Raw genomic sequence first — 22,527 nt, 5'->3', positions numbered from 1 at the left:
ATGTGGCTGAAAACTCGAAGACGTGCCCCCAACTGGGCGGACTCCTTTAGCGGAGCCCCAGCGTCATGCGGTGGATTTTGTAGAGGCCGGGGAGGACTTCTGTTCCTGGGAACTAGCTGTGTTGTGCAGCTTCTTCCCTCTGCCCTTACCTCTGGCAAGAAAGGACGCACCTCGTACTTTCTTGTTTCTCTGTGATCGAAAGGACTGTATTTGATAATGTGGTGCTTTCTTAGGCTGTGAGGGAATATAAGGCAAAAAATTTGATTTACCAGCTGTAGCTGTGGAGACTAGGTCCGAGAGACCTTCCCCAAACAATTCCTCACCCCTGTAAGGTAAAACCTCCATATGCCTTTTTGAGTCGGCATCACCTGTCCATTGCCGGGTCCATAGGACTCGTCTAGCAGAAATCGACATAGCGTTTATTCTAGAACCCAGTAGACTAATGTCACTTTGAGCATCTCTCATATATAGGACAGCATCTTTTATATGCCCTATGGTCAATAACATAGCATCCTTATCTAGGGTCTCAATCTCTGCTGATAAGGTATCTGTCCATGCTGCCACCGCGCTACAACCCCGGCCGACGCAATTGCCGGTCTGAGTAAGGTACCAGAATGTGTGTAAATGGACTTTAGGGTAACCTCCTGCTTGCGGTCAGCAGGGTCCCTGATGGTAGCTGTATCCTGGGATGGCAGCGCTACCTTTTTGGATAAGCGTGTCAATGCTTTATCCACCCTAGGGGAGGATTCCCACCGTATCCTGTCCATTGGCGGGAAAGGATACGCCATAAGAATCCTTTTGGGAATCTGCAGCTTTTTGTCTGGAGATTCCCAAGCTTTTTCACATAATTCGTTCAACTCATGTGAGGAGGGAAAGGTTATCTCAGGTTTCTTTCCCTTATACATGTGTACCCTCGTGTCAGGGACAGGGGACTCTGTGATGTGCAAAACATCTTTTATTGCAATAATCATATATCGAATACATTTAGCCAATTTTGGCTGTAACTTTGCATCATCGTAGTCGACACTGGAGTCAGAATCTGTGTCGGTATCTGTGTCAACTATTTGGGATAGTGGGCGCTTTTGAGACCCCGAAGGTCCCTGCGACATAGGGACAGGCATGGGTTGACTCCCTGACTGTTCCCTAGCTTCAGCTTTGTCTAATCTCTTGTGTAATAAGTTTACATTAGCACTTAAAACATTCCACATATCCATCCAGTCAGGTGTCGGCGTTGTCGATGGAGACACCACATTAATTTGCTCCTGCTCCTCTCTAGGAGAGCCTTCTACCTCAGACATGTCGACACACGTGTACCGACACACCATACACTCAGGGAATCCTCTTATCTGAGGACAGTTCCCCAACAAGGCCCTTTGGAGAGACAGAGAGAGAGAGTATGCCAGCACACACCCCAGCGCTATATGACCCAGGAAAAAAACACAATAATTTTATGTTTACCCAGTAGCGCTGTATTTCCATATATATATGCGCCTAATTATGTGCCCCCCTCTTCTTTAAGACCCTCTTTCTACCGTGGTATAAGCAGGGGAGAGTCCGTGGAGCTTCCCCTCAGCGGTGCTGTGGAGAAAATGGCGCTGGTGAGTGCTGAGGGAGAAGCCCCACCCCCTCAGCGACGGGCTTCTGTCCCGCTCAAATATAGTAAAAAAATGGCGGGGGCTCTTATATATATATATACAGTGCCTAGCTGCATATATATTTATTTTGCCAAAGAGAGGTCTATATTGCTGCCCAGGGCGTCCCCCCTGCGCCCTTCACCCTTACACTGACTGCCGTGTGTGAGGTGTATTGGAGCAATGGAGCACAGCTTTACTGCTGTGCGTTACCTCAGTGAAGATCATGAAGTCTTCCGCCGCCTCTGAAGTCTTCTTTTCTTCTCATACTCACCCGGCTTCTATCTTCCGGCTCTGCGAGGGGGACGGCGGCGCGGCTCTGGGACGGACGGCGAGGGTGAGACCTGCGTACCGATCCCTCTGGAGCTAATGCTGTACAGTAGCCTAAGAAGCAGAGCCTATCAACTCACAGAAGTAGGTGTGCATCTCTCCCCTCCGCCCCTCGATGCAGGGAGTCTGTTGCCAGCAGGCTCCCTGAAAATAAAAAAATCTAACAAATATACTTTCTGTCAGGAAACTCAGGAGAGCTCCCTGAAAAGCACCCAGTCTCCTCTGGGCACAGTAGTAAACTGAGGTCTGGAGGAGGGGCATAGAGGGAGGAGCCAGTGCACACCCAGATCTAAAGTCTTTCTTAAAGTGCCCATGTCTCCTGCGGAGCCCGTCTATCCCCCATGGTCCTTACGGAATCCCCAGCATCCTCTAGGACGTAAGAGAAAAATTATGCTGGCAGAAAAATCCAATTGAGTGATTAAACAGCTCCAGAGCTGCTCTGTAAGGCAAGTAAAAGGGTGTGGGCCCTGCAGCACTACCTGTAGTTTGCATTGTGCATTGGAAGCCTAGTTTGCTGTCTGTTTCCACTTCTTTTTTCTTGAGCCCCTCCCGTCTATACCCTTGTGCACTATCCTGACTTCTCCTCCCGTCTGCTTACTTTGTGCCTTCCAATGCACAATGCAAACTACAGGTAGTGCTGCAGGGCCCACACCCTTTTACTTGCCTTACAGAGCAGCTCTTGAGCTGTTACAGTGCCCAGCTGCTGCAAGAAATCAGCGTGAATGCTTCAGGGGCTGGGGCATGGCCAACATGAGCCCCACACCGAAGGAGGGTGGGGGTGTTTAATGCGAACTAGGGGTCTCGCACAATGCGAACTACAGGTATTGCTGCAGGGCCCACACCCTTTTACTTGCCTTACAGAGCAGCTCTGGAGCTGTTACAGTGCCCAGCTGCTGCAAGAAATCAGCTTGAATCCTTCAGGGGCTGGGGCATAGCCAACATGAGCCCCACACCGACGGAGGGTGGAGGTGTTTAATGCGAACTAGGGGTCATCCAAGTGCCGCAAAAGGCCGCCATGCCCTGCACACCCCTTTTCTCTTTTCATATGCAGACGAGGGTTGAAGCCAACTTTGACCCACTGCTTGGATGACATCGCCATATGCAAATCCATCTGCTGCAGGCCTTCCCCCAGGAATGCTTGCACTAGTTGTTGCATTTGGTTTGTTGTTTGGGGGTGTTTCAGTATTAGGCAGCCTTCTGCCCTCCCATGTTCATCTGAAAATATGTGTTCTCCCTGCAGTTGTTGTCCCCAGATGAGAGTTCCCTTGTGCTGCCTCAGTTGAATCTCCTTTACTTGACAGAGATGTGCCTGAGCAGCGGCCCTCCCCAGCCCTATCCCAAATCATACTTATTTTGCATAGGAGATACCATGGTCATGAAGACTGTTCTCCCAGGGTGCGGTTCATTCATTGCATTCTGGGTATGCTGACCTCTGTGATTTCCCCAAATGTGGGAAACTCGACTGCATTATTTAATGCGAACTAGGGGTCATCCAAGCACCGCAAAAGGCCGCCATGCCCTGCATACCCCTTTTCTCTTTTCATAAGCAGACGAGGTTTGAAGCCAACTTTGACCCAATGCTTGGATGACATCACTTGCTGCCTTTCCAATGAAGCAAGTTTAATTTAATAATAGGTGAAAAACCATCCCTACAAAGGTGTTAATCAGATACTTGGCTTTGTGGACACTTTTCAGAGCACAAATTTGTTAGCATAAAAATAAAGCCAGAAAATGAAGAGCTGTTTAATCACTCAATTGGATTTTTCTGCCAGCATATTTCTTTTTCTCTGCAACCCACTGCTAAATTGTGCTTCCTAGCTGTTTTTATAAAATCACTGAATCAAATCTAACTCTGATTACATCAGAGAAGGCCAGGTACCCTACACCATAACAGGGGGTTTGAAATTTTGACTTGTCTACTTAAAGATCACCAAAATCTGATAACAAGGTCAATTAAGTCCCTGGGTGGGATTGAACCACCAACCTTTTGATTAATAGCCTTACACACTAACTGATTGCGCCACAGCGACACTTTGCAAAAGTACATACTGACAAAGGCTAATAAGCATTCATCTAGAACGATTCCTAGAAACATTTTAAAAAGTCAATAATGTGGAGAGTTTTTGTAAGATGTTTCTTCCATCAACCAATGAAGAAACACATTGGTACTTTCCCATGATGAGTGAGTGCTTCAGGATCTTTTGCACTTACATGTGCAGCAGAGTACTGTAATGGAAGCATGCTGGGTCCATAACCCAGAGGTAGGCATATTGAAACTATCCTCTGCTATATGCATTTTTTTTTGTTAATTAAAGTAATCCAAAACTGGGATTGATATTTTTGCTCTTTTATTTTTACTTAAAGTACAATAACTTTTACCATTTTAATTTGTTTTAATAGTATATTGACAGTATTGTTTTCTTTCAAAAATCCAATTAATTTTCTTTACCCGATTATTAAAATGGTAATTGACAAAAACAAACTACATTGTCACCAGAAGAGCAATACAAAATGTACAAGTGATATATTAAAATCATCTTTCCAGCTTGAATTTCAATGATGCATTGGGGCAACGATTTTGTGAGAAACATCTTCACCCTTAAATAAAGATTTTCTTAATTCCTTACCTGTGTGCTAATTAGATATCACCTTGTTTTCACATTAAACAGACTTCCACATGAGAAAACAGCAAAGATGCAGTGGCGTTAATGTTTCCTGGTGTCAACCTGTATTATTTCCGTAGATATTGAAATGAGGATGCATCTTGCTGCCTTTCCAATGAAGCAAGTTTAATTTAGTAATAGGTGAAAAACCATCCCTACAAAGATGTTAATCAGATACTTGGCTTTGTGGACACTTTTCAGAGAACAAATTTGTAATCATAAAAATAAAGCCAGAAAATGAAGAGCTGTTTAATCACTCAATTGGATTTTTCTGCCAGCATTTTTCTTTTTCTCTGCAACCCACTGCTAAATTGTGCTTCCTAGCTGTTTTTTTATAAAATCACTTAATCAAATCTAACTCTGATTACATCAGAGAAGGCCAGGTACCCTATACCATAAGAGGGGGTTTGCAATTTTGACTTGTCTACTTAAATATCACCAAAATGTGATCACAAGGTCAATTACGTCCCTGGGTGGGATTGAACCACCAACCTTTTGATAAATAGCTGAACACACTAACCGATTGCGCCACAGAGACACTTTGCAAAAAGCACATACTGACAAAGACTAATAAGCATTCATCTAGAACGTTTCCTAGAAAAACTTTAAAAAGTCAATAATCTGGAGAGTTTTTGTAAGATGTTTCACCAGCAACCAATGAAGAAACACATTAGTACTTTCGCATGATGAGTGAGTGCTTCAGGATCTCTTGCACTTACATGTGCAGCAGAGTACTGCAATGGAAGCATGCTGGGCCCATAACCCAGAGGTAGGCAGATTGAAACTATCCTTTGCTATATGCATTTTTTTTTTGTTCATTAAAGTAATCCAAAACTGGGATTGATATTTTAGCTTTTATTTTTACTTAAAATACAATAACTTTTACCATTTTAATTTGTTTTAATAGTATATTGACAGTATTGTTTTCTTTCAAAAATCCAATTAATTTTCTTTATCCGATTATTAAAATGGTAATTGACAAAAACAAACTACATTGTCACCAGAAGAGCAATACAAAATGTACAAGTGATATATTAAAATCATCTTTCCAGCTTGAATTTCAATGATGCATTGGGGCAACGATTTTGTGAGAAACATCTTCACCCTTAAATAAAGATTTTCTTAATTCCTTACCTGTGTGCTAATTAGATATCACCTTGTTTTCACATTAAACAGACTTCCACATGAGAAAGCAGCAAGGATGCAGTGGCGTTAATGTTTCCTGGTGTCAACCTGTATTATTTCAGTAGATATTGAAATGAGGATGCATCTTGCTGCCTTTCCAATGAAGCAAGTTTAATTTAGTAATAGGTGAAAAACCATCCCTACAAATATGTTAATCAGATACTTGGCTTTGTGGACACTTTTCAGAGAACAAATTCGTTAGCATAAAAATAAAGCCAGAAAATGAAGAGCTGTTTAATCACTCAATTGGATTTTTCTGCCAGCATATTTCTTTTTCTCTGCAACCCACTGCTAAATTGTGCTTCCTAGCTGTTTTTTTTATAAAATCACTGATTCAAATCTAACTCTGATTACATCAGAGTAGGCCAGGTACCCTACACCATAAGAAGGGGGTTTGAAATTTTGACTTGTCTACTTAAAGATCACCAAAATCTGATAACAAGGTCAATTACATCCCTGGGTGGGATTGAACCACCAACCCTTTGATTAATAACCAAACACACTAACAGATTGCGCCACAGAGACACTTTACAAACGTACATACTGACAAAGGCTAATAAGCATTCATCTAGAACGTTTCCTAGAAAAACTTTAAAAAGTCAATAATCTGGAGAGTTTTTGTAAGATGTTTCTTCCATCAACCAACGAAGAAACACATTGGTACTTTCCCATGATGAGTGAGTGCTTCAGGATCTCTTGCACTTACATGTGCAGCAGAGTACTGCAATGGAAAAATGCTGGGCCCATAACCCAGAGGTAGGCAGATTGAAACTATCCTCTGCTATATGCATTTTTTTTGTTAATTAAAGTAATCCAAAACTGGGATTGATATTTTTGCTCTTTTATTTTTACTTAAAGTACAATAACTTTTACCATTTTAATTTGTTTTAATAGTATATTGACAGTATTGTTTTCTTTCAAAAATCCACTTAATTTTCTTTACCCTATTATTAAAATGGTAATTGACAAAAACAAACTACATTGTCACCAGAAGAGCAATACAAAATGTACAAGTGATATATTAAAATCATCTTTCCAGCTTGAATTTCAATGATGCATTGGGGCAACGATTTTGTGAGAAACACCTTCACCCTTAAATAAAGATTTTCTTAATTCCTTACCTGTGTGCTAATTAGATATCACCTTGTTTTCACATTAAACAGACTTCCACATGCGAAAGCAGCAAGGATGCAGTGGCGTTAATGTTTCCTGGTGTCAACCTGTATTATTTCAGTAGACATTGAAATGAGGATGCATCTTGCTGCCTTTCCAATGAAGCAAGTTTAATTTAGTAATAGGTGAAAAACCATCCCTACAAAGGTGTTAATCAGAGACTTGGCTTTGTGGACACTTTTCAGAGAACAAATTTGTTAGCATAAAAATAAAGCCAGAAAATGAAGAGCTGTTTAATCACTCAATTGGATTTTTTTGCCAGCATATTTCTTTTTCTCTGCAACCCACTGCTAAATTGTGCTTCCTAGCTGTTTTTATAAAATCACTGAATCAAATCTAACTCTGATTACATCAGAGAAGGCCAGGTACCCTACACCATAACAGGGGGTTTGAAATTTTGACTTGTCTACTTAAAGATCACCAAAATCTGATAACAAGGTCAATTACGTCCCTGGGTGGGATTGAACCACCAACCTTTTGGTTAATAACCATACACACTAACTGATTGCGCCACAGCGACACTTTGCAAAAAGCACATACTGACAAAGACTAATAAGCATTCATCTAGAACGTTTCCTAGAAAAACTTTAAAAAGTCAATAATCTGGAGAGTTTTTGTAAGATGTTTCTTCCAGCAACCAATGAAGAAACACATTAGTACTTTCGCATGATGAGTGAGTGCTTCAGGATCTCTTGCACTTACATGTGCAGCAGAGTACTGCAATGGAAGCATGCTGGGCCCAAAACCCAGAGGTAGGCAGATTGAAACTATCCTTTGCTATATGAATTTTTTTTTTTGTTCATTAAAGTAATCCAAAACTGGGATTGATATTTTCGCTTTTATTTTTACTTAAAGTACAATAACTTTTACCATTTTAATTTGTTTTAATAGTATATTGACAGTATTGTTTTCTTTCAAAAATCCACTTAATTTTCTTTACCCTATTATTAAAATGGTAATTGACAAAAACAAACTACATTGTCACCATAAGAGCAATACAAAATGTACAAGTGATATATTAAAATCATCTTTCCAGCTTGAATTTCAATGATGCATTGGGGCAACGATTTTGTGAGAAACATCTTCACCCTTAAATAAAGATTTTCTTAATTCCTTACCTGTGTGCTAATTAGATATCACCTTGTTTTCACATTAAACAGACTTCCACATGAGAAAGCAGCAAGGATGCAGTGGCGTTAATGTTTCCTGGTGTCAACCTGTATTATTTCAGTAGATATTGAAATGAGGATACATCTTGCTGCCTTTCCAATGAAGCAAGTTTAATTTAGTAATAGGTGAAAAACCATCCCTACAAATATGTTAATCAGATACTTGGCTTTGTGGACACTTTTCAGAGAACAAATTAGTTAGCATAAAAATAAAGCCAGAAAATGAAGAGCTGTTTAAACACTCAATTGGATTTTTGTGCCAGCATATTTCTTTTTCTCTGCAACCCACTGCCAAATTGTGCTTCCTAGCTGTTTTTATAAAATCACTGAATCAAATCTAACTCTGATTACATCAGAGAAGGCCAGGTACCCTACACCATAACAGGGGGTTTGAAATTTTGACTTGTCTACTTAAAGATCACCAAAATCTGATAACAAGGTCAATTAAATCCCTGGGTGGGATTGAACAACCAACCTTTTGGTTAATAGCCTTACACACTAACTGATTGCGCCACAGCTACACTTAGCAAAAGTACATACTGACAAAGGCTAATAAGCATTCATCTAGAACGATTCCTAGAAACATTTTAAAAAGTCAATAATGTGGAGAGTTTTTGTAAGATGTTTCTTCCATCAACCAATGAAGAAACACATTGGTACTTTCCCATGATAAGTGAGTGCTTCAGGACCTCTTGCACTTACATGTGCAGCAGAGTACTGTAATGGAAGCATGCTGGGTCCATAACCCAGAGGTAGGCAAATTGAAACTATCCTCTGCTATATGCATTTTTTTTTGTTAATTAAAGTAATCCAAAACTGGGATTGATATTTTTGCTCTTTTATTTTTACTTAAAGTACAATAACTTTTACCATTTTAATTTGTTTTAATAGTATATTGACAGTATTGTTTTCTTTCAAAAATCCACTTAATTTTCTTTACCCGATTATTAAAATGGTAATTGACAAAAACAAACTACATTGTCACCAGAAGAGCAATACAAAATGTACAAGTGATATATTAAAATCATCTTTCCAGCTTGAATTTCAATGATGCATTGGGGCAACGATTTTGTGAGAAACATCTTCACCCTTAAATAAAGATTTTCTTAATTCCTTACCTGTGTGCTAATTAGATATCACCTTGTTTTCACATTAAACAGACTTCCACATGCGAAAGCAGCAAGGATGCAGTGGCGTTAATGTTTCCTGGTGTCAACCTGTATTATTTCAGTAGACATTGAAATGAAGATGCATCTTGCTGCCTTTCCAATGAAGCAAGTTTAATTTAGTAATAGGTGAAAAACCATCCCTACAAAGGTGTTAATCAGAGACTTGTCTTTGTGGACACTTTTCAGAGAACAAATTTGTTAGTATAAAAATAAAGCCAGAAAATGAAGAGCTGTTTAATCACTCAATTGGATTTTTCTGCCAGCATATTTCTTTTTCTCTGCAACCCACTGCTAAATTGTTCTTCCTAGCTGTTTTTATAAAATCACTGAATCAAATCTAACTCTGATTACATTAGAGAAGGCCAGGTACCCTACACCATAACAGGGGGTTTGAAATTTTGACTTGTCTACTTAAAGATCACCAAAATCTGATAACAAGGTCAATTAAGTCCCTGGGTGGGATTGAACCACCAACCTTTTGGTTAATAGCCTTACACACTAACTGATTGCGCCAAAACAACACTTTGCAAAAGAACATACTGACAAAGGCTAATAAGCATTCATCTAGAACGATTCCTAGAAACATTTTAAAAAGTCAATAATGTGGAGAGTTTTTGTAAGATGTTTCTTCCATCAACCAATGAAGAAACACATTGGTACTTTCCCATGATAAGTGAGTGCTTCAGGACCTCTTGCACTTACATGTGCAACAGAGTACTGTAATGGAAGCATGCTGGGTCCATAACCCAGAGGTAGGCAGATTGAAACTATCCTCTGCTATATGCATTTTTTTTTGTTAATTAAAGTAATCCAAAACTGGGATTGATATTTTTGCTCTTTTATTTTTACTTAAAGTACAATAACTTTTACCATTTTAATTTGTTTTAATAGTATATTGACAGTATTGTTTTCTTTCAAAAATCCAATTAATTTTCTTTACCCGATTATTAAAATGGTAATTGACAAAAACAAACTACATTGTCACCAGAAGAGCAATACAAAATGTACAAGTGATATATTAAAATCATCTTTCCAGCTTGAATTTCAATGATGCATTGGGGCAACGATTTTGTGAGAAACATCTTCACCCTTAAATAAAGATTTTCTTAATTCCTTACCTGTGTGCTAATTAGATATCACCTTGTTTTCACATTAAACAGACTTCCACATGCGAAAGCAGCAAGGATGCAGTGGCGTTAATGTTTCCTGGTGTCAACCTGTATTATTTCAGTAGACATTGAAATGAGGATGCATCTTGCTGCCTTTCCAATGAAGCAAGTTTAATTTAGTAATAGGTGAAAAACCATCCCTACAAAGGTGTTAATCAGAGACTTGGCTTTGTGGACACTTTTCAGAGAACAAATTTGTTAGTATAAAAATAAAGCCAGAAAATGAAGAGCTGTTTAATCACTCAATTGGATTTTTCTGCCAGCATATTTCTTTTTCTCTGCAACCCACTGCTAAATTGTGCTTCCTAGCTGTTTTTATAAAATCACTGAATCAAATCTAAACATCAGAGAAGGCCAGGTACCCTACACCATAACAGTGGGTTTGAAATTTTGACTTGTCTACTTAAAGATCACCAAAATCTGATAACAAGGTCAATTAAGTCCCTGGGTGGGATTGAACCACCAACCTTTTGGTTAATAGCCTTACACACTAACTGATTGCGCCACAGCGACACTTTGCAAAAGTACTTACTGACAAAGGCTAATAAGCATTCATCTAGAATGATTCCTAGAAACATTTTAAAAAGTCAATAATGTGGAGAGTTTTTGTAAGATGTTTCTTCCATCAACCAATGAAGAAACACATTGGTACTTTCCCATGATGAGTGAGTGCTTCAGGATCTCTTGCACTTACATGTGCAGCAGAGTACTGTAATGGAAGCATGCTGGGTCCATAACCCAGAGGTAGGCAGATTGAAACTATCCTCTGCTATATGCATTTTTTTTGTTAATTAAAGTAATCCAAAACTGGGATTGATATTTTTGCTCTTTTATTTTTACTTAAAGTACAATAACTTTTACCATTTTAATTTGTTTTAATAGTATTGTTTTCTTTCAAAAATCCTATTAATTTTCTTTACCCGATTATTAAAATGGTAATTGACAAAAACAAACTACATTGTCACCAGAAGAGCAATACAAAATGTACAAGTGATATATTAAAATCATCTTTCCAGCTTGAATTTCAATGATGCATTGGGGCAACGATTTTGTGAGAAACATCTTCACCCTTAAATAAAGATGTTCTTAATTCCTTACCTGTGTGCTAATTAGATATCACCTTGTTTTCACATTAAACAGACTTCCACATGAGAAAACAGCAAAGATGCAGTGGCGTTAATGTTTCCTGGTGTCAACCTGTATTATTTCCGTAGATATTGAAATGAGGATGCATCTTGCTGCCTTTCCAATGAAGCAAGTTTAATTTAGTAATAGGTGAAAAACCATCCCTACAAAGATGTTAATCAGATACTTGGCTTTGTGGACACTTTTCAGAGAACAAATTTGTTATCATAAAAATAAAGCCAGAAAATGAAGAGCTGTTTAATCACTCAATTGGATTTTTCTGCCAGCATTTTTCTTTTTCTCTGCAACCCACTGCTAAATTGTGCTTCCTAGCTGTTTTTTTTTATAAAATCACTTAATCAAATCTAACTCTGATTACATCAGAGAAGGCCAGGTACCCTACACCATAAGAGGGGGTTTGCAATTTTGACTTGTCTACTTAAATATTACCAAAATCTGATCACAAGGTCAATTACGTCCCTGGATGGGATTGAACCACCAACCTTTTGATTAATAGCTGAACACACTAACCGATCGCGCCACAGAGACACTTTGCGAAAAGTACATACTGACAAAGACTAATAAGCATTCATCTAGAACGTTTCCTAGAAAAACTTTAAAAAGTCAATAATCTGGAGAGTTTTTGTAAGATGTTTCTTCCAGCAACCAATGAAGAAACACATTGTTACTTTCGCATGATGAGTGAGTGCTTCAGGATCTCTTGCACTTACATGTGCAGCAGAGTACTGCAATGGAAGCATGCTGGGCCCATAACCCAGAGGTAGGCAGATTGAAACTATCCTTTGCTATATGCATTTTTTTTTTGTTCATTAAAATAATCCAAAACTGGGATTGATATTTTAGCTTTTTTTTTTACTTAAAGTACAATAACTTTTACCATTTTAATTTGTTTTAATAGTATATTGACAGTATTGTTTTCTTTCAAAAATCCAATTAATTTTCTTTACCCGATTATTAAAATGGTAATTGACAAAAACAAACTACAGTGTCACCAGAAGAGCAATACAAAATGTACAAGTGATATATTAAAATCATCTTTCCAGCTTGAATTTCAATGATGCATTGGGGCAACGATTTTGTGAGAAACATCTTCACCCTTAAATAAAGATTTTCTTAATTCCTTACCTGTGTGCTAATTAGATATCACCTTGTTTTCACATTAAACAGACTTCCACATGAGAAAGCAGCAAGGATGCAGTGGCGTTAATGTTTCCGGGTGTCAACCTGTATTATTTCAGTAGATATTGAAATGAGGATGCATCTTGCTGCCTTTCCAATGAAGCAAGTTTAATTTAGTAATAGGTGAAAAACCATCCCTACAAATATGTTAATCAGATACTTGGCTTTGTGGACACTTTTCAGAGAACAAATTCGTTAGCATAAAAATAAAGCCAGAAAATGAAGAGCTGTTTAATCACTCAATTGGATTTTTCTGCCAGCATATTTCTTTTTCTCTGCAACCCACTGCTAAATTGTGCTTCCTAGCTGTTTTTTTTATAAAATCACTGATTCAAATCTAACTCTGATTACATCAGAGTAGGCCAGGTACCCTACACCATAAGAAGGGGGTTTGAAATTTTGACTTGTCTACTTAAAGATCACCAAAATCTGATAACAAGGTCAATTACATCCCTGGGTGGGATTGAACCACCAACCCTTTGATTAATAACCAAACACACTAACAGATTGCGCCACAGAGACACTTTACAAACGTACATACTGACAAAGGCTAATAAGCATTCATCTAGAACGTTTCCTAGAAAAACTTTAAAAAGTCAATAATCTGGAGAGTTTTTGTAAGATGTTTCTTCCATCAACCAACGAAGAAACACATTGGTACTTTCCCATGATGAGTGAGTGCTTCAGGATCTCTTGCACTTACATGTGCAGCAGAGTACTGCAATGGAAAAATGCTGGGCCCATAACCCAGAGGTAGGCAGATTGAAACTATCCTCTGCTATATGCATTTTTTTTTGTTAATTAAAGTAATCCAAAACTGGGATTGATATTTTTGCTCTTTTATTTTTACTTAAAGTACAATAACTTTTACCATTTTAATTTGTTTTAATAGTATATTGACAGTATTGTTTTCTTTCAAAAATCCACTTAATTTTCTTTACCCTATTATTAAAATGGTAATTGACACAAACAAACTACATTGTCACCAGAAGAGCAATACAAAATGTACAAGTGATATATTAAAATCATCTTTCCAGCTTGAATTTCAATGATGCATTGGGGCAACGATTTTGTGAGAAACACCTTCACCCTTAAATAAAGATTTTCTTAATTCCTTACCTGTGTGCTAATTAGATATCACCTTGTTTTCACATTAAACAGACTTCCACATGCGAAAGCAGCAAGGATGCAGTGGCGTTAATGTTTCCTGGTGTCAACCTGTATTATTTCAGTAGACATTGAAATGAGGATGCATCTTGCTGCCTTTCCAATGAAGCAAGTTTAATTTAGTAATAGGTGAAAAACCATCCCTACAAAGGTGTTAATCAGAGACTTGGCTTTGTGGACACTTTTCAGAGAACAAATTTGTTAGCATAAAAATAAAGCCAGAAAATGAAGAGCTGTTTAATCACTCAATTGGATTTTTTTGCCAGCATATTTCTTTTTCTCTGCAACCCACTGCTAAATTGTGCTTCCTAGCTGTTTTTATAAAATCACTGAATCAAATCTAACTCTGATTACATCAGAGAAGGCCAGGTACCCTACACCATAACAGGGGGTTTGAAATTTTGACTTGTCTACTTAAAGATCACCAAAATCTGATAACAAGGTCAATTACGTCCCTGGGTGGGATTGAACCACCAACCTTTTGGTTAATAACCATACACACTAACTGATTGCGCCACAGCGACACTTTGCAAAAGTACATACTGACAAAGGCTAATAAGCATTCATCTAGAACGTTTCCTAGAAACATTTTAAAAAGTCAATAATGTGGAGAGTTTTTGTAAGATGTTTCTTCCATCAACCAATGAAGAAACACATTGGTACTTTCCCATGATAAGTGAGTGCTTCAGGACCTCTTGCACTTACATGTGCAGCAGAGTACTGTAATGGAAGCATGCTGGGTCCATAACCCAGAGGTAGGCAGATTGAAACTATCCTCTGCTATATGCATTTTTTTTTTGTTAAAGTAATCCAAAACTGGGATTGATATTTTTGCTCTTTTATTTTTACTTAAAGTACAATAACTTTTACCATTTTAATTTGTTTTAATAGTATATTGACAGTATTGTTTTCTTTCAAAAATCCAATTAATTTTCTTTACCCGATTATTAAAATGGTAATTGACAAAAACAAACTACATTGTCACCAGAAGAGCAATACAAAATGTACAAGTGATATATTAAAATCATCTTTCCAGCTTGAATTTCAATGATGCATTGGGGCAACGATTTTGTGAGAAACATCTTCACCCTTAAATAAAGATTTTCTTAATTCCTTACCTGTGTGCTAATTAGATATCACCTTGTTTTCACATTAAACAGACTTCCACATGCGAAAGCAGCAAGGATGCAGTGGCGTTAATGTTTCCTGGTGTCAACCTGTATTATTTCAGTAGACATTGAAATGAGGATGCATCTTGCTGCCTTTCCAATGAAGCAAGTTTAATTTAGTAATAGGTGAAAAACCATCCCTGCAAAGGTGTTAATCAGAGACTTAGCTTTGTGGACACTTTTCAGAGAACAAATTTGTTAGCATAAAAATAAAGCCAGAAAATGAAGAGCTGTTTAATCACTCAATTGGATTTTTTTGCCAGCATATTTCTTTTTCTCTGCAACCCACTGCTAAATTGTGCTTCCTAGCTGTTTTTATAAAATCACTGAATCAAATCTAACTCTGATTACATCAGAGAAGGCCAGGTACCCTACACCATAACAGGGGGTTTGAAATTTTGACTTGTCTACTTAAATATCACCAAAATCTGATAACAAGGTCAATTACGTCCCTTAGTGGGATTGAACCACCAACCTTTTGATTAATAACCATACACACTGAGGCAGCACAAGGGAACTCTCGAAAGAAGAACAAGGCTAGAGGAAGAACTGAAACAAAGAAATCTGACTTTTACTAGAGCTGACCAGAGGAAAGCACAAACACAGTCCCCCACTACCACAAATAATGCAGTTGAGTTTCCCACATTTGGGGAAATCACATGGGTCAGCATACCCAGAATGCAATGAATGAACCTCACCCTGGGAGAACAATCTTCAAGACCATGGTCTCTCCTATGCAAAATAAGTATGATTTGGGATAGGGCTGGGGAGGGCCGCTGCTCAGGCACATCTCTGTCAAGTAAAGGAGATTCAACTGAGGCAGCACAAGGGAACTCTCATCTGGGGACAACAACTGCAGGGAGAACACATATTTTCAGATGAACATGGGAGGGCAGAAGGCTGCCTAATACTGAAGCACCCCCAAACAACAAACCAAATGCAACAACTAGTGCAAGCATTCCTGGGGGAAGGCCTGCAGCAGATGGATTTGCATATGGTGATGCCATCCAAGCAGTGGGTCAAAGTTGGCTTCAACCCTCGTCTGCATATGAAAAGAGAAAAGGGGCGTGCAGGGCATGGCGGCCTTTTGCGGCGCTTGGATGACCCCTAGTTCGCATTACACACCTCCACCCTCCTTCGGTGTGGGGCTCATGTTGGCTATGCCCCAGCCCCTGAAGCATTCAAGCTGATTTCTTGCAGCAGCTGGGCACTGTAACTGCTCCAGAGCTGCTCTGTAAGGCAAGTAAAAGGGTGTGGGCACTGCAGCACTACCTGTAGTTTGCATTGTGCGTTGGAAGGCACGAAGTAAGCAGACGGGAGAAGTCAGGATAGTGCGCAAGGGCATAGAAGGGAGCGGCTCAAGAAAAGAGAAGTGGAAACAGACAGCAAACTAGGCTGGAGAGAGACCTGAGACAAAGAGATCTGAATTATACGAGAGCCGACCAAGGGAAACACAAATTATGCAGTCAAGTTTCCCACATTTGGGGAAATCACAGGGGCAGCACAACTAGAGTGCAATGGGTGAGCCTTGCCCTGGGAGAAGCACCTTCATGATCATAGTATCTCACCTGGCAGGTAAGTAGGAGTTGGGCTAGAGCTGGGGAGGGTCGCTGCTCGGGCACCCCCCTGTCAAGTGAAAGAGATCCAACTGAGGCAGCACAAGGGAACTCTCGAAAGAAGAACAAGGCTAGAGGAAGATCTGAGATAAAGAAATCTGATTTTTACCAGAGCTGACCAGAGGAAAGCACAAACACAGTCCCCCACTACCACAAATAATGCAGTCGAGTTTCCCACATTTGGGGAAATCACAGGGGTCAGCATACCCAGAATGCAATGAATGAACCTCACCCTGGGAGAACAATCTTCATGACCATGGTATCGCCTATGCAAAATAAGTATGATTTGGGATAGGGCTGGGGAGGGCCGCTGCTCAGGCACATCTCTGTCAAGTAAAGGAGATTCAACTGAGGCAGCACAAGGGAACTCTCATCTGGGGACAACAACTGCAGGGAGAACACATATTTTCAGATGAACATGGGAGGGCAGAAGGCTGCCTAATACTGAAGCACCCCCAAACAACAAACCAAATGCAACAACTAGTGCAAGCATTCCTGGGGGAAGGCCTGCAGCAGATGGATTTGCATATGGTGATGTCATCCAAACAGTGGGTCAAAGTTGGCTTCAACCCTCGTCTGCATATGAAAAGAGACAAGGGGCGTGCAGGGCATGGCGGCCTTTTGCGGCGCTTGGATGACCCCTAGTTCGCATTACACACCTCCACCCTCCTTCGGTGTGGGGCTCATGTTGGCTATTCCCCAGCCCCTGAAGCATTCAAGCTGATTTCTTGCAGCAGCTGGGCACTGTAACTGCTCCAGAGACGCTCTGTAAGGCAAGTAAAAGGGTGTGGGTCCTGCAGCACTACCTGTAGTTTGCATTGTGCGTTGGAAGGCACGAAGTAAGCAGACGGGAGAAGTCAGGATAGTGCGCAAGGGCATAGAAGGGAGCGGCTCAAGAAAAGAGAAGTAGAAACAGACAGCAAACTAGGCTGGAGAGAGACCTGAGACAAAGAGATCTGAATTATACGAGAGCCGACCAGGGGAAACACAAATTATGCAGTCAAGTTTCCCACATTTGGGGAAATCGCAGAAGCAGCACACCCAGAGTGCAATGGGTGAGCCTTGCCCTGGGAGAAGCACCTTCATGATCATAGTATCTCACCTGGCAGGTAAGTAGGAGTTGGGCTAGAGCTGGGGAGGGTCGCTGCTCGAGCATCCCCCTGTCAAGTAAAGGAGATTCAACTGAGGCAGCACAAGGGAACTCTCATCTGGGGACAACAACTGCAGGGAGAACACATATTTTCAGATAAAAATCTTGGTCATGCTCTGGTTTCTCTTCAGAACGAACAAATCTTTCGCCTTTTACTAAAGATTTCCGTGGAGAGGAGCAAAACCGAGTTTTATCTCAATTTTTGCATGCCCCATCTTTTTGGGGTTTCTTTTATCGGTTTAAAGATAGAATGAGTGTGCTTTAATGTAAGCTCATTTGCATAGAAATGACAGTAAATGTTTGTTTCTTTTCAAACAGAACTTTCTTGACCATGCTACTTGCTTGAAAGATCTGGGAGCACATGGAATACAGTACAAACCATGCTTATAGCAAGGAGAAGACAGGTGAGAAATCTGCTTTCTTTCAAATTGGGCGCTCACTTTGATCTGAATAAGGATTGCTGGCACGGCACTCAGGCGACAGGTGGAATCTTGGTCATGCTCTGGTTTCTCTTCAGAACGAACAAATCTTTCGCCTTTTACTAAAGATTTCCGTGGAGAGGAGCAAAACTGAGTTTTATCTCAATTTTTGCATGCCCCATATTATTGGGGTTTCTTTTATCGGATTAAAGACAGAACGAGTGTGCTTTCTTGTTAGCTTTAATGTAAGTTTATTTGCATAACAATGACAATAAATGTCTGTTTCTTTTCAAGCAGAACTTTCTTGACCATACTAATTGCTTGAAAGATCTGGGAGCACATGGAAAAGAGTACAAACCATGCTTATAGCAAGGGGAAGCCTGGTGAGAAATCTGCTTTCTTTCTTTCAAATTGGGTGCTCACTTTGAGCTGAATGAGGACTGCTGGCACGGCACTCAGGCGACAGGTGGAATCTTGGTCATGCTCTGGTTTCTCTTCAGAACGAACAAATCTTTCGCCTTTTACTAAAGATTTCCATGGAGAGGAGCAAAACTGAGTTTTATCTCAATTTTTGCATGCCCCGTCTTATTGGGGTTTCTTTTATCAGTTTAAAGATAGAACGAGTGTGCTTTAATGTAAGCTCATTTGCGTAGAAATGACAGTAAATGTTTGTTTCTTTTCAAACAGAACTTTCTTGACTATACTAATTGCTTGAAAGATCTGGGAGCACATGGAAAAGAGTACAAACCATGTTTATAGCAAGGGGAAGCCTGGTGAGAAATCTGCTTTCTTTCTTTCAAATTGGGTGCTCACTTTGAGCTGAATGAGGACTGCTGGCATGGCACTCAGGCGACAGGTAGAATCTTGGTCATGCTGTGGTTTCTCTTCAGAACGAACAAATCTTTCGCCTTTTACTAAAGATTTCCGTGGAGAGGAGCAAAACTGAGTTTTATCTCAATTTTTGCATGCCCCATCTTATTGGGGTTTTATTTTATTGGTTTAAAGATAGAACGAGTGTGCTTTAATGTAAGCTCATTTGCATAGAAATGACAGTAAATGTTTGTTTCTTTTCAAACAGAACTTTCTTGACCACACTAATTGTTTGAAAGATCTGGGAGCACATGGAAAAGAGTACAAACCATGTTTATAGCAAGGGGAAGCCTGGTGAGAAATCTGCTTTCTTTCATTCAAATTGGGTGCTCACTTTGAGCTGAATGAGAACTGCTGGCATGGCACTCAGGCGACAGGTGGAATCTTGGTCATGCTCTGGTTTCTCTTCAGAACTAACAAATATTTCGCCTTTTATTAAAGATTTCCGTGGAGAGGAGCAAAACTGAGTTTTATCTCAATTTTTGCATGCCCCATATTATTGGGGTTTCTTTTATCAGTTTAAAGACAGAACGAGTGTGCTTTCTTGTTAGCTTTAATGTAAGTTTATTTGCATAACAATGACAGTAAATGTTTGTTTCTTTTCAAACAGAACTTTCTTGACCATGCTACTTGCTTGAAAGATCTGGGAGCACATGGAAAACAGTACAAACCATGCAGTATCACAAGAGCCTTTATTTGATCTTTCATGAAGATAGAGCAGAATTGAGGACACGTCAACAATTTCTGCCGAAGGTGGTTCATCTTTCCACATGGTGCCTTTGGCCACTGACACCTTCGTTGAGTCAAAGTCTCTGGCTGTGGTCAGAACTTTGAAAATTTATGTCACCAGAACGGTTCAGATTAGGAAAACAGAGGCTCTGTTTGTCCTGTATGCTCCCAACATGATTGGGTGTCCTGCTTCCATGCAGACCATTATGCGCTGGATCTGTGGTAAGATTCAGCATGCTCATTCCACGGCAGGATTGCCGTTACTGAATTAGGTGAAGACCCATTCTACTAGAAAGGTGGGTTCATCCTGGGCAGCTGGTCGGGGAGTCTCGGCATTGCAACTTTGCCGAGCAGCTATTTAGTAAACACTTTTGCTAAGTTTTACAAGTTTGATACCTTGGCTGATGATAACCTCAAGTTGGGTCATTCGGTGCTGCAGAGTCGTACGCACTCTCCCACCCGTTCAAGAGCTTTGGTATAACCCCATGGTTCTTAATGTGACCCCAGCATCCTCTAGGTCGTATGAGAAAATAGGATTTTAATACCTACCGGTAAATCCTTTTCTCTTAGTACGTAGAGGATGCTGGGCACCCGTCCCAGTCCATACTGTGTCTGCAGTTATTACTTGTGGTTATACACATGTTGTGTTACGGTTCTGGTCAGCTTTTTGCTGCAATTGTTCATGCCGTTGGCTTGTGTTCTGTTGAATGCCACGTTCTGCGGCATGCTTAAGGTGTGAGCTGGTAAGATGCTCACCTTAGTTTAACAATAAATCCTTTCCTCGAAATGTCCGTCTCCCTGGGCACAGTTCCTATAACTGGAGTCTGGAGGAGGGGCATAGAGGGAGGAGCCAGTTCACACCCTTTGAAAGTCTTAAAGTGCCCATGTCTCTTGCGGATCCCGTCTATACCCCATGGTTCTTAATGTGACCCCAGCATCCTCTACGGACTAAGAGAAAAGGATGCCCTTGTGTACTATCCTGACTTCTCCTCCCGTCTGCTTACTTTGTGCCTTCCAACGCACAATGCGAACTACAGGTGGTGCTGCAGGGCCCACACCCTTTTACTTGCCTTACAGAGCAGCTCTGGAGCTGTTACAGTGCCCAGCTGCTGCAAGAAATCAGCATGAATGCTTCAGGGGATGGGGCATGGCCAACATGAGCCCCACACCAAAGGAGGGTGGGGGTGTTTAATGCGAACTAGGGGTCATCCAAGCACTGCAAAAGGCCGCCATGCCCTGCATGCCCCTTTTCTCTTTTTATATGCAGATGAGGGTTCCAGCCAACTTTGGCCCACTGCTTGGATGACATCACCGTATGCAAATCCGTCTGCTGCAGACCTTCCCCCAGGAATGCTTGTACTAGTTGTTGGATATGGTTTGATATTTGATGGTGCTTCAGTATTAGGCAGCCTTCCGCCCTCCCATGTTCATCTGAAAAGATGTGGTCTCCCTGCAGTTGTTGTCCCCAGACGAGAGTTCCCTTGTGCTTCCTCAGTTGAATCTCCTTAACTTGACGGGGGAGGGGCTGCCCGAGCTGCCACCCTCCCCAGCCCTATCCCAACTCATACTTATTTTACATATTAGATCTCTTGATCATGAAGATTGTTCTCACAGGGTGAGGTTCATCCATTATATTTTAAAATAGGAAGGTACAAATTACATATTTGAATTGCATCTATGTGCTGGATTCAAATGTCCCCCCCCCCTTCCTTTCTCAATTGTGCCCGTCAGCAGCTATTCTAAGGTTGCTGCCAATGGGTGTGACACATTAATTTCTTCTGTGGGGTACACTGGACTCCACAAGGATTCACATTGGGGTGTAGAGTAGGATCTTGATCTGAGGCACCAACCGGCTCAAAGCTTTTGACTGTTCCCAAGAAGCTCAGTGCATTCTCCTCTATAACCCCGCTTCCATGAACAGGGAGCTCAGTTTGTAGTTGGTGCCTTCAGTAGCAGGCCAATTAACAGGGGCCTGCCTCAGGCAGCCTATTCTTAGCTATTAATTTTGACAAGAAAAGAAGAACTTGTTTTATGAGAATCTACAAGGGCTGCAGCAGGCTAGGTCTAATAGACATCTTTACTGCAGCTTCATCACTCCCAGCGGCGCTGTATACTCCCGTGCCCTGGTTGCTGGGTCACTGCAGCGGAGGCTCCGGTTTCATCCTAAGGTCAGTCACACACACACCACCCTTCCGGATCACGAGGCCGCTGATGAAGGGGAGCGAGGCCGTAGGGGGTGGGCCGTGTGCGCACTGCGGTGGACACTGATTACTGGGCAGCCGCTCCACTAGCCACCAGGTACAGTTAAGGAGCACAGGTCTGGGGGTTTTTCTCCTATATTAACCCAATTTTGTACTGCCCGCAGCGCATTGTGATAGGTAATAGGGCCTGATTCAGGTTGGATTGCAATCGCAATAAGCGATCCAACTGCAAAAATTGCTAAGAGCATACGCATGTGCCTGCATTTTCTGCGGCACCCCGCAGAGAATGTGATCGCCTCTGCCTGTCAATCGGGGCGGGGAAGGGGGGGAGAGGTGGGTCAGCAACACTCCATTTCCAAGTCAGGGATGGAGCGGTGCGGGGGCAAGGCTTC

General features: G+C 40.8%; 9 non-coding genes and 1 pseudogene across 9 annotated transcripts; 6 read left to right on the top strand and 4 right to left on the bottom strand.

Moving 5' to 3' along the window:
- The first annotated feature begins 3,305 nt into the window (after window positions 1-3,305).
- LOC134998622 (U1 spliceosomal RNA) lies at window positions 3,306-3,484 on the top strand (annotated as a pseudogene).
- Window positions 3,485-15,735: 12,251 nt separating this feature from the next.
- On the bottom strand, window positions 15,736-15,899 carry LOC134998953 (U1 spliceosomal RNA). The gene has a single exon (XR_010201114.1). It is a non-coding gene; the product is annotated as a U1 spliceosomal RNA (small nuclear RNA).
- A 671-nt stretch (window positions 15,900-16,570) lies between these two features.
- On the bottom strand, window positions 16,571-16,733 carry LOC134998573 (U1 spliceosomal RNA). The gene has a single exon (XR_010200775.1). It is a non-coding gene; the product is annotated as a U1 spliceosomal RNA (small nuclear RNA).
- A 152-nt stretch (window positions 16,734-16,885) lies between these two features.
- Window positions 16,886-17,049, bottom strand: LOC134998905 (U1 spliceosomal RNA). The gene has a single exon (XR_010201069.1). It is a non-coding gene; the product is annotated as a U1 spliceosomal RNA (small nuclear RNA).
- Window positions 17,050-17,720: 671 nt separating this feature from the next.
- Window positions 17,721-17,883, bottom strand: LOC134998350 (U1 spliceosomal RNA). The gene has a single exon (XR_010200633.1). It is a non-coding gene; the product is annotated as a U1 spliceosomal RNA (small nuclear RNA).
- A 144-nt stretch (window positions 17,884-18,027) lies between these two features.
- On the top strand, window positions 18,028-18,143 carry LOC134998668 (U5 spliceosomal RNA). The gene has a single exon (XR_010200838.1). It is a non-coding gene; the product is annotated as a U5 spliceosomal RNA (small nuclear RNA).
- A 270-nt stretch (window positions 18,144-18,413) lies between these two features.
- On the top strand, window positions 18,414-18,529 carry LOC134998649 (U5 spliceosomal RNA). The gene has a single exon (XR_010200819.1). It is a non-coding gene; the product is annotated as a U5 spliceosomal RNA (small nuclear RNA).
- A 286-nt stretch (window positions 18,530-18,815) lies between these two features.
- LOC134998705 (U5 spliceosomal RNA) lies at window positions 18,816-18,931 on the top strand. Its single transcript, XR_010200876.1, has one exon. It is a non-coding gene; the product is annotated as a U5 spliceosomal RNA (small nuclear RNA).
- A 274-nt stretch (window positions 18,932-19,205) lies between these two features.
- Window positions 19,206-19,321, top strand: LOC134998702 (U5 spliceosomal RNA). Its single transcript, XR_010200873.1, has one exon. It is a non-coding gene; the product is annotated as a U5 spliceosomal RNA (small nuclear RNA).
- A 275-nt stretch (window positions 19,322-19,596) lies between these two features.
- LOC134998736 (U5 spliceosomal RNA) lies at window positions 19,597-19,712 on the top strand. The gene has a single exon (XR_010200907.1). It is a non-coding gene; the product is annotated as a U5 spliceosomal RNA (small nuclear RNA).
- The last annotated feature ends 2,815 nt before the right edge of the window (window positions 19,713-22,527 follow it).

This window comes from Pseudophryne corroboree, unplaced genomic scaffold, assembly GCF_028390025.1.
Source record: "Pseudophryne corroboree isolate aPseCor3 unplaced genomic scaffold, aPseCor3.hap2 scaffold_149, whole genome shotgun sequence".
NCBI classification, from domain to species: Eukaryota; Metazoa; Chordata; class Amphibia; order Anura; family Myobatrachidae; genus Pseudophryne; species Pseudophryne corroboree.
This window is presented reverse-complemented; position numbering and strand designations above follow the sequence as displayed.